Source organism: Lipotes vexillifer, unplaced genomic scaffold, assembly GCF_000442215.2.
Source record: "Lipotes vexillifer unplaced genomic scaffold, Lipotes_vexillifer_v1.1 scaffold90, whole genome shotgun sequence".
Taxonomy (NCBI): domain Eukaryota; kingdom Metazoa; phylum Chordata; class Mammalia; order Artiodactyla; family Lipotidae; genus Lipotes; species Lipotes vexillifer.
This window is the reverse complement of record NW_006782310.1, coordinates 1,774,555-1,786,271: the sequence shown is the minus strand read 5'-3', so window position 1 is coordinate 1,786,271 and position 11,717 is coordinate 1,774,555. Positions and strand designations below refer to the sequence as shown.

The 11,717-nt window shown below is 37.5% G+C and overlaps 1 protein-coding gene across 1 annotated transcript in view; it reads left to right on the top strand.

The window, feature by feature from the left end:
- The window catches only part of KLHL14 (kelch like family member 14), a 103,205-nt gene that overhangs the window by 3,352 nt on the left and 88,136 nt on the right, over positions 1–11,717 (top strand). The gene's annotated exons all lie outside the window — the stretch shown is intronic.

Sequence of the window (11,717 nt, the reverse complement as noted above, 5' to 3'; positions counted from 1 at the left end):
GGGGCAGGCAGGAGGAGGATAGGGGTGGGCTGGGCGGGAGGCTCAGGCAGGCTGAAAACAAACGAAAACAAACAATTCAGACTGTGTGGGGAAAGTTGATTTCAGAGTCCCTGAAAGGTCAACAGGAAACTGGCCTCACAGCATCCCCGAGCGCTAGAAAGCCCACGTTCTCAATATCCCCAGAGCCGGAGATGTGGGACTTGCGGGCTGAAACTGACAGGCAGGTGGGGTCAAAGGCCAGGCAGTTAGAAATACAGCTTTGGAGCCCTTTTTATCCAGGCTTCCCTCTACATCTCAAAATATGCTTACTGAAGAAAAAGCGTGCTGTGATGAGAAGTCCCCACCCCAGTCCCCCTCTTTCCTGCCTTGGGCAAGCAGAAGTGCCAGGCGATGCTCGAGGAGGAAAGCTTTCATTCATTCTGACACTCAAGTTATTTTCTGTTTTTCAGCGACTGGGGTTTGCTTAGAGCTCTGAAAGGCTTTGTCTTTTAGGGTCGCTGTTAGAAATTCTGGCATCCCATACCCAGGCAAACCTTTCTGTCTTATGAAAAAGCAAAACCTTTCCTTACAGCAAAGCAAGGGGATTCGGGGTGTCAGAGTGAATCCTGCCTAGTAGTTCCCATGTCAAAGGGAAGCACAGTTGAAAACTGAGAGGAGGGGAAGGTCATCTAGCTGCAGTTAGGTCTGTGCGCCTGCTCTGAAGTCACAAAGAAGTTGGAGAGTTGTTATTGTTGTTGTTGCTATTTGGAATGTGTCCCCTGTGTGTATTGAACGTGGGATTTCCTGTCAAAGTGGAGAGAGAAACAATGCCTTTGAAAAATGCTGCTGAGATTTAAAAAAAAAAAAAAAAAAAAGACTGTTGGAATTGGCAATCATGTTTTATTGGCTCCAATTTTAAACGCCTTTTTTAATGAGCCCTAGCAGAGGGTTGCTTTCTCTTTTTAGAAAAGAGAAGCAGTATCTTCTCAGTTTCTCATGATAAAACATCATGATTCCAGATGCCAGGCTATCCCAGTCTAATCCACCTAAGTGCTATGTTAGAAAGTACATGGTTTAAGAATCCACCGTGGCCTTTTGCCACTCAGAACGATGTCTTAAACATGGGGTCCACTTTCTGCAGCCTTATGGAATTAAATGTTTATTTTTTCCATCATGATGCTTCTACCAGACCTAGGTAACTAAACTTTTAGGAAACTGGAAGATATTCCCTACAGTTGTTTAGGGAGCGCTTGTATTCAGGTGAGGCTCACGGGAGGCATGGGAAATCTTGAACTTAGAAATCTTGTAAGTTGATTTTTCTACTATTTCCAAGAAATGAATTGTAGTGTCAGAACATGACAGCTAAGACAATAACACAAACGAGGATCCAAACTCATGTGCTTGAATAGTGAACACAGGAGTCCAAGCGACAATAACATGGAATGTATTTTTATTTTGTAAGAGTTCCAATTTGCCTAAAAATCAAGATGGTAAGCTTAATGTGACGGGCAAATGTTACCACACCAAGGAACATTGGTGATCAATATTCTGTTATTTTAACTTTTGTGACTTATAAATGACTTACAAATATACTTAACTTAGCATGTATCATACTATTAAGTTATAATCCTGAACATACATTTATTTATATTTTTTAAATGTACAATCTAGTATAAATTCAGAAACCCAGAATGATAATAAAATTAAGATTTAGCTTGTTCTAAGAGTAATTTGGGGAAATAAGCATTATAAATTTGATCCAATAAATAAGCTTGAAGTCCTCGTTGCACTTTTACCTGATAAATATGTCCTAGGTTTCAGTGTTGGAAGAGTTGACTTTCAAAATGCAAAATCCATTTCCCACCTTAGTCTGGATTTAGCATGCCAGCTGGGGCCTGCTGGCTCTGTCCTGGTGGATGGCTGAGATACTAGGCTGCCTGGCTCCGTGACGACACCGTCCAGCTTCACTGGGCCATATCATTTAAAGGATATGTAGTGGCGTCTGACCACTGAATGCTTGCTTACAAGTGTCATGGATGCTGCAAGAATCTGATACTTCTGCCATAGGAAGAAAACTGTATTTTCCTTTAAAAGCGGAAGATACGGAAAATAGTTCATGTGAACCTATTGTTGATCTCAAAGTAATATAATTTAGACTTTGTTCCATTATTAGTAACTGAAGCATTTTAATTTTAGGGACTAATTACATTATTCTAATTTTAATTCACAGAAAGAATAACCACCAAGATCTTAACTTAACTGTAGACAAAAATGCTGTAAGTTGCAACCAATAGTATGATATCAGCCCATTTGTTATAGCATCAGAGCAATATAAAAATGTTCTCTCAGTCTTACATGTAGTCTAACAGAGGGATAAATGTGTTAAACAATTGTTTTTGAAATTGCATAACTTTTATTGAAGACAATTGAATGGAAAGGCATTGTATTTAGACCTGTAGTCTAAATATGAAAGAGTTCCTCAAATTCAGAGAAGGAGTGGGAAAATTTAAATTGGCCAGTCTGTTGGAATAAGTTCAAAATACAAGCATATAGAATAACTTCAGAAGGAATTTACTTGTTTAAGAATACATGTTATCTATAGAATGTAGGGCTATTAATATAAAAACAATATTTTAAATATTTTTTTAAATTATTGAGTAACTTTGAATTTTTATTAAGTCTAGAAAAATAAAGCAAACCAAGCATAGAGACTTTATAAATATGCAAATTAATTTAATTTTTGTCCTAGTTGCTTAGTTTTTCTGATTATGACATTTATACTCAGATTCATATTTTATTTTAGCAAACTAAGCATTAAGGATATTAAAAATAATAGACTTATTATCTTACATTAAAGTATATACATAACTAATTTAAGACCACAGGACTTGGATGGACAAAAATTAAAATATTTTGAAGTCTTATTTCTTATTTTCATATTGCTTTATTGCAAGAAATGGGACACTTAAGAAATAAGTTTTGAAAAAGTTTCTAGGAAAGTCATTATTAAAGTCTCCTAAAGCAAAAAAATTTAATAAAGTGACATGACATGCAACATTTAGTGCATTAAAATGTAAATATCAAAAGACTTGTAGTGTAAGTTTAGCTTAAGTAACCCAAAAAGTTTTTTTATTTGTATTTTTAAAATTTTTATGCATAATTTAGTAATTGTCCCAAATAAATCAAATTGGACTGGCTTAATTAACTTCTCTTTTACATTTTCATTGCACCTCCCACAATGTAACAGTTAAATAAATGTTTAGTGAAAGTTGAAGGAACTAAAATTATAAAATAAGAAAGCCTCAGTGTTACATTTTACCAAAAGTTCTTCAACCTATGTTACTATTGCACATAACAAAAGTCCATTGAACCTCCTCCAGGAGAACACCTGTAATAGAAAAGCATTCATAAAAATAATTATATTTTTAGAATATTTAATCACCAGCTATTACACTCCCGTATACAGGCCCATATTGAAGTGTAATTTTGAAGAGATTATATTTTATAGATGATAAAAGGCTACCTTATAAAGATTTCACTTTCTGCAAAACAGTCTATTTAAAGATTTCATATAAATTAATGTAAAAATCTATTTAAACATCAGAAATACTAATTATCTATTTGCTAAAATGACTTGCAATGATTAAAAAGCCATTAGAATTCCTTAAGGCACAGTTTTGATTCCTGGTTTTGGTGCTTAGAAAATGTTTCTTTAAATGTAGGACAATATTTTCTATTGATTCCCTTCCTAAGACCTGAATAACAACCTTAAGAAAGCAAACTAATCTTGTGTCCATGCATCCTCTAAATTGTGATTTCCCTTTATGTCAATTTGATACCCTCAGATTAGAACTTGTTAGGTAGTTAGATTTTGTATCAGAAGTCACTCAACCATTCAGAATACAATTTGTTTATTATCTAAAACAGGACCATTGATTACAAAATTATATCGCAGATATGGGAGCCAAATAGTTATATCCTACAATCAAAAAGCAATTAGAGTAGATATTAGTGCATTGCATTGGCTCAGAGGACTTGCTGACAATAGTGGACATGTTCAAATTTTAACTCATCTTTGTTTTTTTTCCCCATACTTATGAACACATTGAGGCTCACTCATTACCTTAGCTAATTTCTAAGTATCTCAACTTTCTTATCTTAAAAATACAGTGAAAAATGTTAGTTTACTTACAACAGTTACTTCATACCAGGTGATATTCTAAGCCTTTTACAAATATTAAGTTATTTAATGCTCATAATAACCCTAAGGGATGGGTACCATCATTTGTTTCATTTTATGCCTAGAAAAACTGATGCACAGAGAAATTAAGCATTTTGCCCATGGTTGCACAGCTGGTAAGTGGTAGAGCCCAAGTCTGAGCCCAAGCAGTTGTGGCTCTTGAGTCCGTGTTCTCATCCATGGTGTTCTGCTTCTTACTATGAGCTTCTCTATTCTATCATATAATCTGGTGATTGACCCTAGAGTTATATGTAGGTTTAAGACTTCCTTTTTGGAAAGACATTTGTGAGGGTTAAATTTTAATGTACCTGACTTTAAAAGAAGTTAAGGAGATGTATTATTCTAGACCAAAGCTCAGCTTTTTTGTTTCTGTAAAAGGTCAAATAGTAATTATACTTGGCTTCAGGGTCACACTAACTCTGTTGCAGCTGCTTCACTCTTCCTTGGTAGCACAAACACAGCCACGGACAATACGTAAATGAATGAGCATGGCTGCGTTACAATAAAACTTCATTTGCGAGCATTGAAATTTCATGTAATTTTCACATGTTATGAAATATGATTCTTCTTTTCCACCATGTGAAAATCTAAAAACCGTTTTGTGTTGGGGGGGCTGCTGTATAAAAACAGGAGGCAAGCTGGATTTGTTCTGTGAGTCATAGTTCGCCAAAACCCATTTTAGGCACTTGGGATACATCAGTGAACAAAATGGACACAAAATTTTGCCCTTATTCTAGTGGAAAGAATCCCTCTGGTCTTCTTGTTTCTGTTTGGAAGGAATTCAAATCTAAATAATTCTACCATGCTAAGTTAAAATTTCAACTTTCTGTAGTAAGACTTAAGAATTTGAATAGCAACCCCAGGAAGGTAAATGGTGATTAATTAAAAGAGTGAATGCGTTGCTCATTTTTTTCCAACATACTGGATATAGAACCAACTAACATAGATTAGTCATTATTCAGAATAGGCTTTAATATCATTGATATGGTATTTTAATGATTTCCAGGAGGAAAGTAGAGGAGCCAGGTACATTTAACACACTGCTTTCTGAGACTGACATGTACATATCGAATAAACGAATCTAGGCATATGAATGAACATGTGACCAATTATTCTTCTAAATGCCAACCTGTATCTCCAGCTGCTGTGATCAAAGGGCATTCTTGGCAGGATTCCTGACTTCTGAGTGCATCAGCTGGATTGAGTATGTCTATAGAACCTCCCTGCCTTCTCCAAAGTGGGTAACCTCTGGAGGAGCGTGCGTGCTGCTGTAGGTTTGGCTTATATGTCTCTCTCCCCGACTGGATCAAGTGCCTGGACTTGACCCCAAAGTGTGAGTTCAGTATGAATGTGTATTGGTCTTAAATATAATTGTGGTGGACACTTAGGATTTGTTTCAGTTTCATGTGAATTGACAAAGCCAATGAAAGATAAAAATGGAGGTAATTTTAAAGATGATTACATACACACACACATACACGCACACCACTGCTGTTTGCCAGTAATAATGGTACCTATCACTAATTGAGCACCTACCATGAGTGAGCTTGACATATTACTTACATTCTTTCTAGTCCTTTCAATCTTTTCACATATTAGACAGTTGAGGCTCAGAGAAAATAAGTAAGTTGTCCAGTTATCTGAATAATGTTGAGTTGGGAGTCAATTGTCATCATCTGAAGAATAGTCTCTTATTATGAGTGCATATTGTAAATATGGCCTCTATGAAAAGCAAACTCCAATCTACACCTCCCATATCTTTGTTTTACCACAGCGCCGTAGTGATTAAAAGTTCCAACCCTCTAACACATCTTCAAACCACCCAACCAATGAAGAATAGTGAGAGGAAGATAGTAGAAAGCCCAGATTTTTTCCTACTGGTCTACCATACTCAATTATTAGTTCTGAGATTAAGGGGCTAAATAATGAGATTGATGAGATTTATCACTATGATACTGACTTACTAAAAATAAGATGAGCCAATATATTTTAAATAAATCAATAAAAATAAAACTTTTCAGCTTAACTTTGAAAAATAATTGTGAAAATAAAACAAACCAAAACAAAGCCTTGGAGCTTGTTTTGGAACCAAGAGATTCCCCCCAGCCCCCTAGATTTCTGTGCACTCGAGTCCTAGAGAAGCTATCAGCTTTGTTTCTGTGAAGACAAGAGAAAGCTCTTCACATTGGTGATACTTACAGGTGATGAATACAACAGGTAGAAGCCAGAATTATAAAAATACTCGTATGTTTTAATAAAAGAAAATAAGACTACTCTGATTGAAAATTGATTCTGCTTATCTTTTGTTTCAAGAAAATCATTTTAACATTCGCTACACTGTAGTGTTTATGCCTTCTGTCATTCATTTGGAATTTCAGAAAATATATTCAGTGCTATGTCATTTCCATTAACATCCAAGTTAATTCTTGATGCATGAATTACTAATGATGATTTCTCTTAAAAAAAAAACCAAACAAATAAGCACTGTTATGATATGGGCAGGACAGTGAGTTAACCAGGGGAAGGACTCTCTGTTGTAACATATAGTGAATATGTCTATTTTACTGTAAATATCAAAAGGGCTTATTTACTCGCAAATATTAATGACAATCAGGTTAGAACTATTTGCAGCATTAGAAGTAAAGCAGAAAGGCACTAGAGAAAGCTTATTGTAGTTGGGAAATGAAAATAGCAAATATTTGTGATAGAGAGAAAATAAATCAAAGGGAAGTAAAAAGCAAAAGAAAAAACAGCAGTAACAAAAATGCAAGGAAATATGGGAAATCAAAGAAATTATTAAGCTATAAACCATCTGAAAAAGAAAGAAAAAGAGAACTAGTAGTAAAGGAGGACGGGCAGGAAAATTCTAGAGCTTGGAGAGTAGACGCTCAATATTTGTTGGACTAATAAGCACAAATTAAGAAGCATTTAAGTCACTACATAGTGAACATATAATTTGCAGAGTTATAGACAAAGTACCACTAAAAGGAAAAAAAACCTCTTTTCCTCAAAAGAAAAAATTTTTCAACAAGAAAAAAATGGTCAGTCACGGACCCTTCACTCCTATAATTTGATTCAGTTCAATAATTATATATTTGTAATCTGAGTTAAGATATTTTATAAATAACTCTTTGTTCTTGTGCTAGGTAATGCAGTAGCTTCAGAAGCATCAGGGTTTAAAGGGGCAGTCTGTTATGCCAACAGGAGGAGATGAAAATGTAACTGTATTCTTTGTAAATCTTGATTCTCAGTATAATTAGAGCTGGCAGCAGACCTGAGAAACAAGGGGACCTTCATGACCTTGGGCAGATTTTCTAAACCCATGCCCATGGCCGTGCCATGCCCAAGGTGGGAATTTGGGGTGATGCGTCGAATTTACCACTAACAAGAAGTTCTGCCACGGAATAGCCCCCAAACTTGTGCTGAACATGTATAACACACCAAACTCTGTGCGATGCTCTGAGATACAGAGTGAAGAAGACAGACACATTCATGACTTCATGTGGTTTTACCGTATAAGGATAAAGTAAATAAGTACACAGATTAATCACACTGGTAATACATGCTATAGATTGGAAAAGTGCCCTTTGCTGGGAAACGGTATAACACAGTGCTGTAACCTTGTCAGAGTGGCCAAAGAGTTCTTTCTCTACAGAAGAGGTTTAAGATGAACTTTGAGAGATGAGATATCCAGGGTAGTGGGTCTGGAGGAAGGTAGGGTCTGCAGGTGGGGAAGGTACAAGCTGAGAGAGGAGTACGTGCACGAACACTAGGCAGCAAAGAGTTCGGTACCTTCCAGGGGCTGAAAGGAGGTGTGTGTGGCTAGAGATTGTGCAGGGAGGGTTGTCCAAATCATAGAAGTTGTGGGCTCTGCCAAGGATTATCCACTGCATGGATGAATTCCATATGGAAAAATCAGCATGCTTTTATACTTGAACTGAGTAACTGATCAATACTATATTGGAAACACTGCCGCCTTTGAATTCGTAAACCTAAGTGTGTATCTTAGCTCTACTTTAGCTGAGTCCCAAATCAGTAAAATGGGTTAAGAATTATAGTTGACCTTCCTGGGGTTTTGGTAAGGATCAGCTCAGAACGTGAAAAAACTCCAAACAGAAAGTGCTAGTTGTAATTGATTTCTTTTTAATTTTAAAAGATACACTAAGCAAAGTTACCTGAATACGTTTTTGCCCATCTAGAAAACTCTTGAACATATTTGTGATTTCACTGATAGCACAGAAATAGTCAGACTTCTAAGGACCTAAGAGTGAAGTTGGAGGGACCCGAAGGTGAACACAAGGTCATCAGAAGGAAGTGGGAACATCAGAATTTTTGATTGCTCTCAGCAATTTATATTTCATCCCTGAAAATGATGGCCTTTTTAGGTATAAGAGTCTCCATTTCTTCCTTTCACAGAGGAGAGTCCCTCCTCTTTTTAATCTCATACATTCGATGTAGGGCTTCGTTTGCTGCCGCTCGCAGAGCCTCTGGCGTCCGCGTCTGGCTCTCTGCTCCCACAGCGCCTGCGAGCGGGTTGGTAAGTTACACCTGCGCAGGGACCGGAGCTTCCTCCGAGCTCAGCTGGGCCACCGTATGGAGACTGGCTCACTGGAGGCTGCAGAGAAGTGAACTGAAGAATTACAGTCGGTTTCACTTCCCTGCCTTATGTGCCTTCAGGTGCCTCTGAAGACAGACGAGGCCAGTGAAATGGAGAGGAGGACGAAGAGAGAAAGACCTAGGTTAGAAAAGAAAAGAGTCCTTGAAAATGTAGTGGCATCGTTAGCAGATGCGGAGGGACGGATGTGTTTGCGTGTCTGCGTGCGTAGCCCCCGACACTGCTCTGCCAGCTTGAAATTTTCTGTACGGTGGCTTCTGAGAGGTGTTTTTATCAGCTAAAGGTCTATTTTGCGTGTGGGTGGGGCCGGGACAGTGAAAGATTCACAGTCTGGCCCTGAGTGAGGAGTTACTGGGTTGGGCGGGTCAGTTTTTCGCCAAAAAGAACATAGTCGTATTTTGTAAATCCTGCTTAGAACAAAGCAGCAGACTCTGTCTGGCCCTGATTTTTAGCACACCTCAGAACCAAGCACACTGGAACATCCTGGGCAAATGGAAAGGATTAGAAGAGGGAATGGAAAATCTGTGAGTCAGAGGGGGAAACTTCGAAGGAAGAACTTTAATGCTTTAGGGTGCACACCAGGACCTCAGCACTTCCTACCCCATATGCATTAACAGGGGGACATGGATACTGTGAGGGATCCCAGCCAATACTGGTGTGTTATAGAGGCAGAAGTGTGAGCCTCCTAGCAGGGACCAATTTGATGGATTGGTTACTATGACAACTGTACCACTACTGTCAGTGGCAATTCCTGTAAACTCCCTGTCTTAAGGTTTTCACAAGGGTTCACTCCAGAATAACATCTGTAGGTACAGACTACAGAGTAAAGCTAGGAGATGTAGGTATGGAGAGAAAGAGACTATGACATAATAGGAGGTACAGATAAAAATGTTATGTTATAGTGCCAATATCTTATAAACAGTTCTATTGCATAGTAATTAAGACCTAAAATTCAGACAGATGCAGGTCAAATCCCACCTTGACCACTTAAAAGCTGGCTCTCTTTGGGGAACTTACTTAATCTGTTTTCAGATTGCTTACCTCTGAAATGTAGATAATGATACCCACCTCATCAGGGCAATTCTGAATGTTGGAAGAATGTATGTACTACACTTAACACGGTACCAGACGGTAAATACTTAATCATCGATAGCTTTTATTCTTATAGGAATAGTTCTGTTTATATCCAATTTACCTTTCTGTTCACTTTGTTAGGACTCCTAATTCCGTAGAGGATGTTCATTCTAGAGCCAGATTCTCACAGTCTGGGTCCCAAGTGCTGCTCTGATAGTGATAAGGTTTAGCTGACAGTGTCCGTTTTATCCACCGTTGAGTAAACTACAGAGCTGAGGCCAGTCCTGAGTCTGGTCCATTCCCTTGTTCTATCCATGTCAGCAATTGGAAAAGTTAGAAAAGCCTTTGTGGATTCAGGTTGAACAGCTTTTTTGAGGTATAATTTACATCCAACACAATTCACCCATTTCAAGTGTACAATCCAAGGAGCTTTAGTATATTCACAGTGTTTGCCGCCATCACCACAATTAATTTTAGAACACTTTTACCACCCCCTCCAAAAAGACCCCATACCTATTAGCAATCAGCCCCCATCTGCCCCTGCCCCTTGCAGGTGCAGGCAACCACTAATCTACTTTCTGTCTCCATAAATCCATAGATTTTCTTATTCTGGACATTTCATATGGAATATGGCATCATGCAATATATGGTCTTTGGAGCTGGCTCCTTTCATGTAGCATAAGTTTCCAAAGTTCATCTATGTTGTAGCATGTATCAGTACTTCATTCCTTTTTATGGCTAAATAATATTCCATTGTATGGATAAACCACACTTTATCCATTAGTGGATGGACATTTGGTTTGTTCCCACTTTTTGCTATTACGAATAATGCTGCTATGAGCATTTATGTACAAGTTTTTGTGTGAACATATGTTTTCATTTCTCTTAGATACATACCTAGGAGTGGAATTTGCTGGGTCTTATGGTATCAGTTAACACTGAACAAGTGTTTAACTTTTTGAGGAACCGTCAGAATGTTTTCCAAAGCATCTGCGCTGCATTCTCACTAGCAGTGTATAAAGGCTCCAATTTCTCTGCATCCGCGCCCACACTTAATACCTGCCTTTTTGACTGTAGCCATCCTAATGGATGCAAAGTGCTATCTCACTGTGATTTGCATTTCCCTAATGGCTAATAATGCTGAGCATCTTTTCGTGTGTTTATTAACCACTTGTATATTTTTTGGAGAAAAGTTTTTTTCAAATCCTTTGGCCATTTTTTAGTTTGGTTATTTTCTTTTTCTTACTGAGTCGTAAGAGTCTTTTTGGCGTTTTTAGGAGGGCTTCTTATGGTTCCTGGATCACAGCTGGGGGCACCGTCTGCAGGAATTGGGTGTTCCATTTGACAAAAATGAAAATCAAATGCATGCACATGTACAGTGGAAAATTCTCTAGATACTTTTATAAGGCACATATGTCTTATTAAAATTCTTGGTTTTTAGTGTGGCAGAGGAAACTATCTGTGGTTAATGTTGTTTGTTTTCTCCTTCATGCGATTATTTTGGCTTTATGTTGACTTAGGCATTATATTCCTCAAGTGGTAGTCTGCACTTGGTGTAGCAAATCTTTTATTCAAAGAAAAAATATTTATTACTCAAGTTATTTATTTACGTTGTCTTAAAGGCACATCAGAAATTTTTATTCAAACTATGTTTATACAATAATTATTTTAGGGAAATGAGGTAAAATTCTTTGACTGCCAAGACAGTGATGACTCATAAGAACCACTGAAGAAGAAATTTTTTAATAAAACCTGAAAAACAGATGCTCTTATTTGAAAGGGGATGCAAAAGTGTTCCTTGTGGGGGTC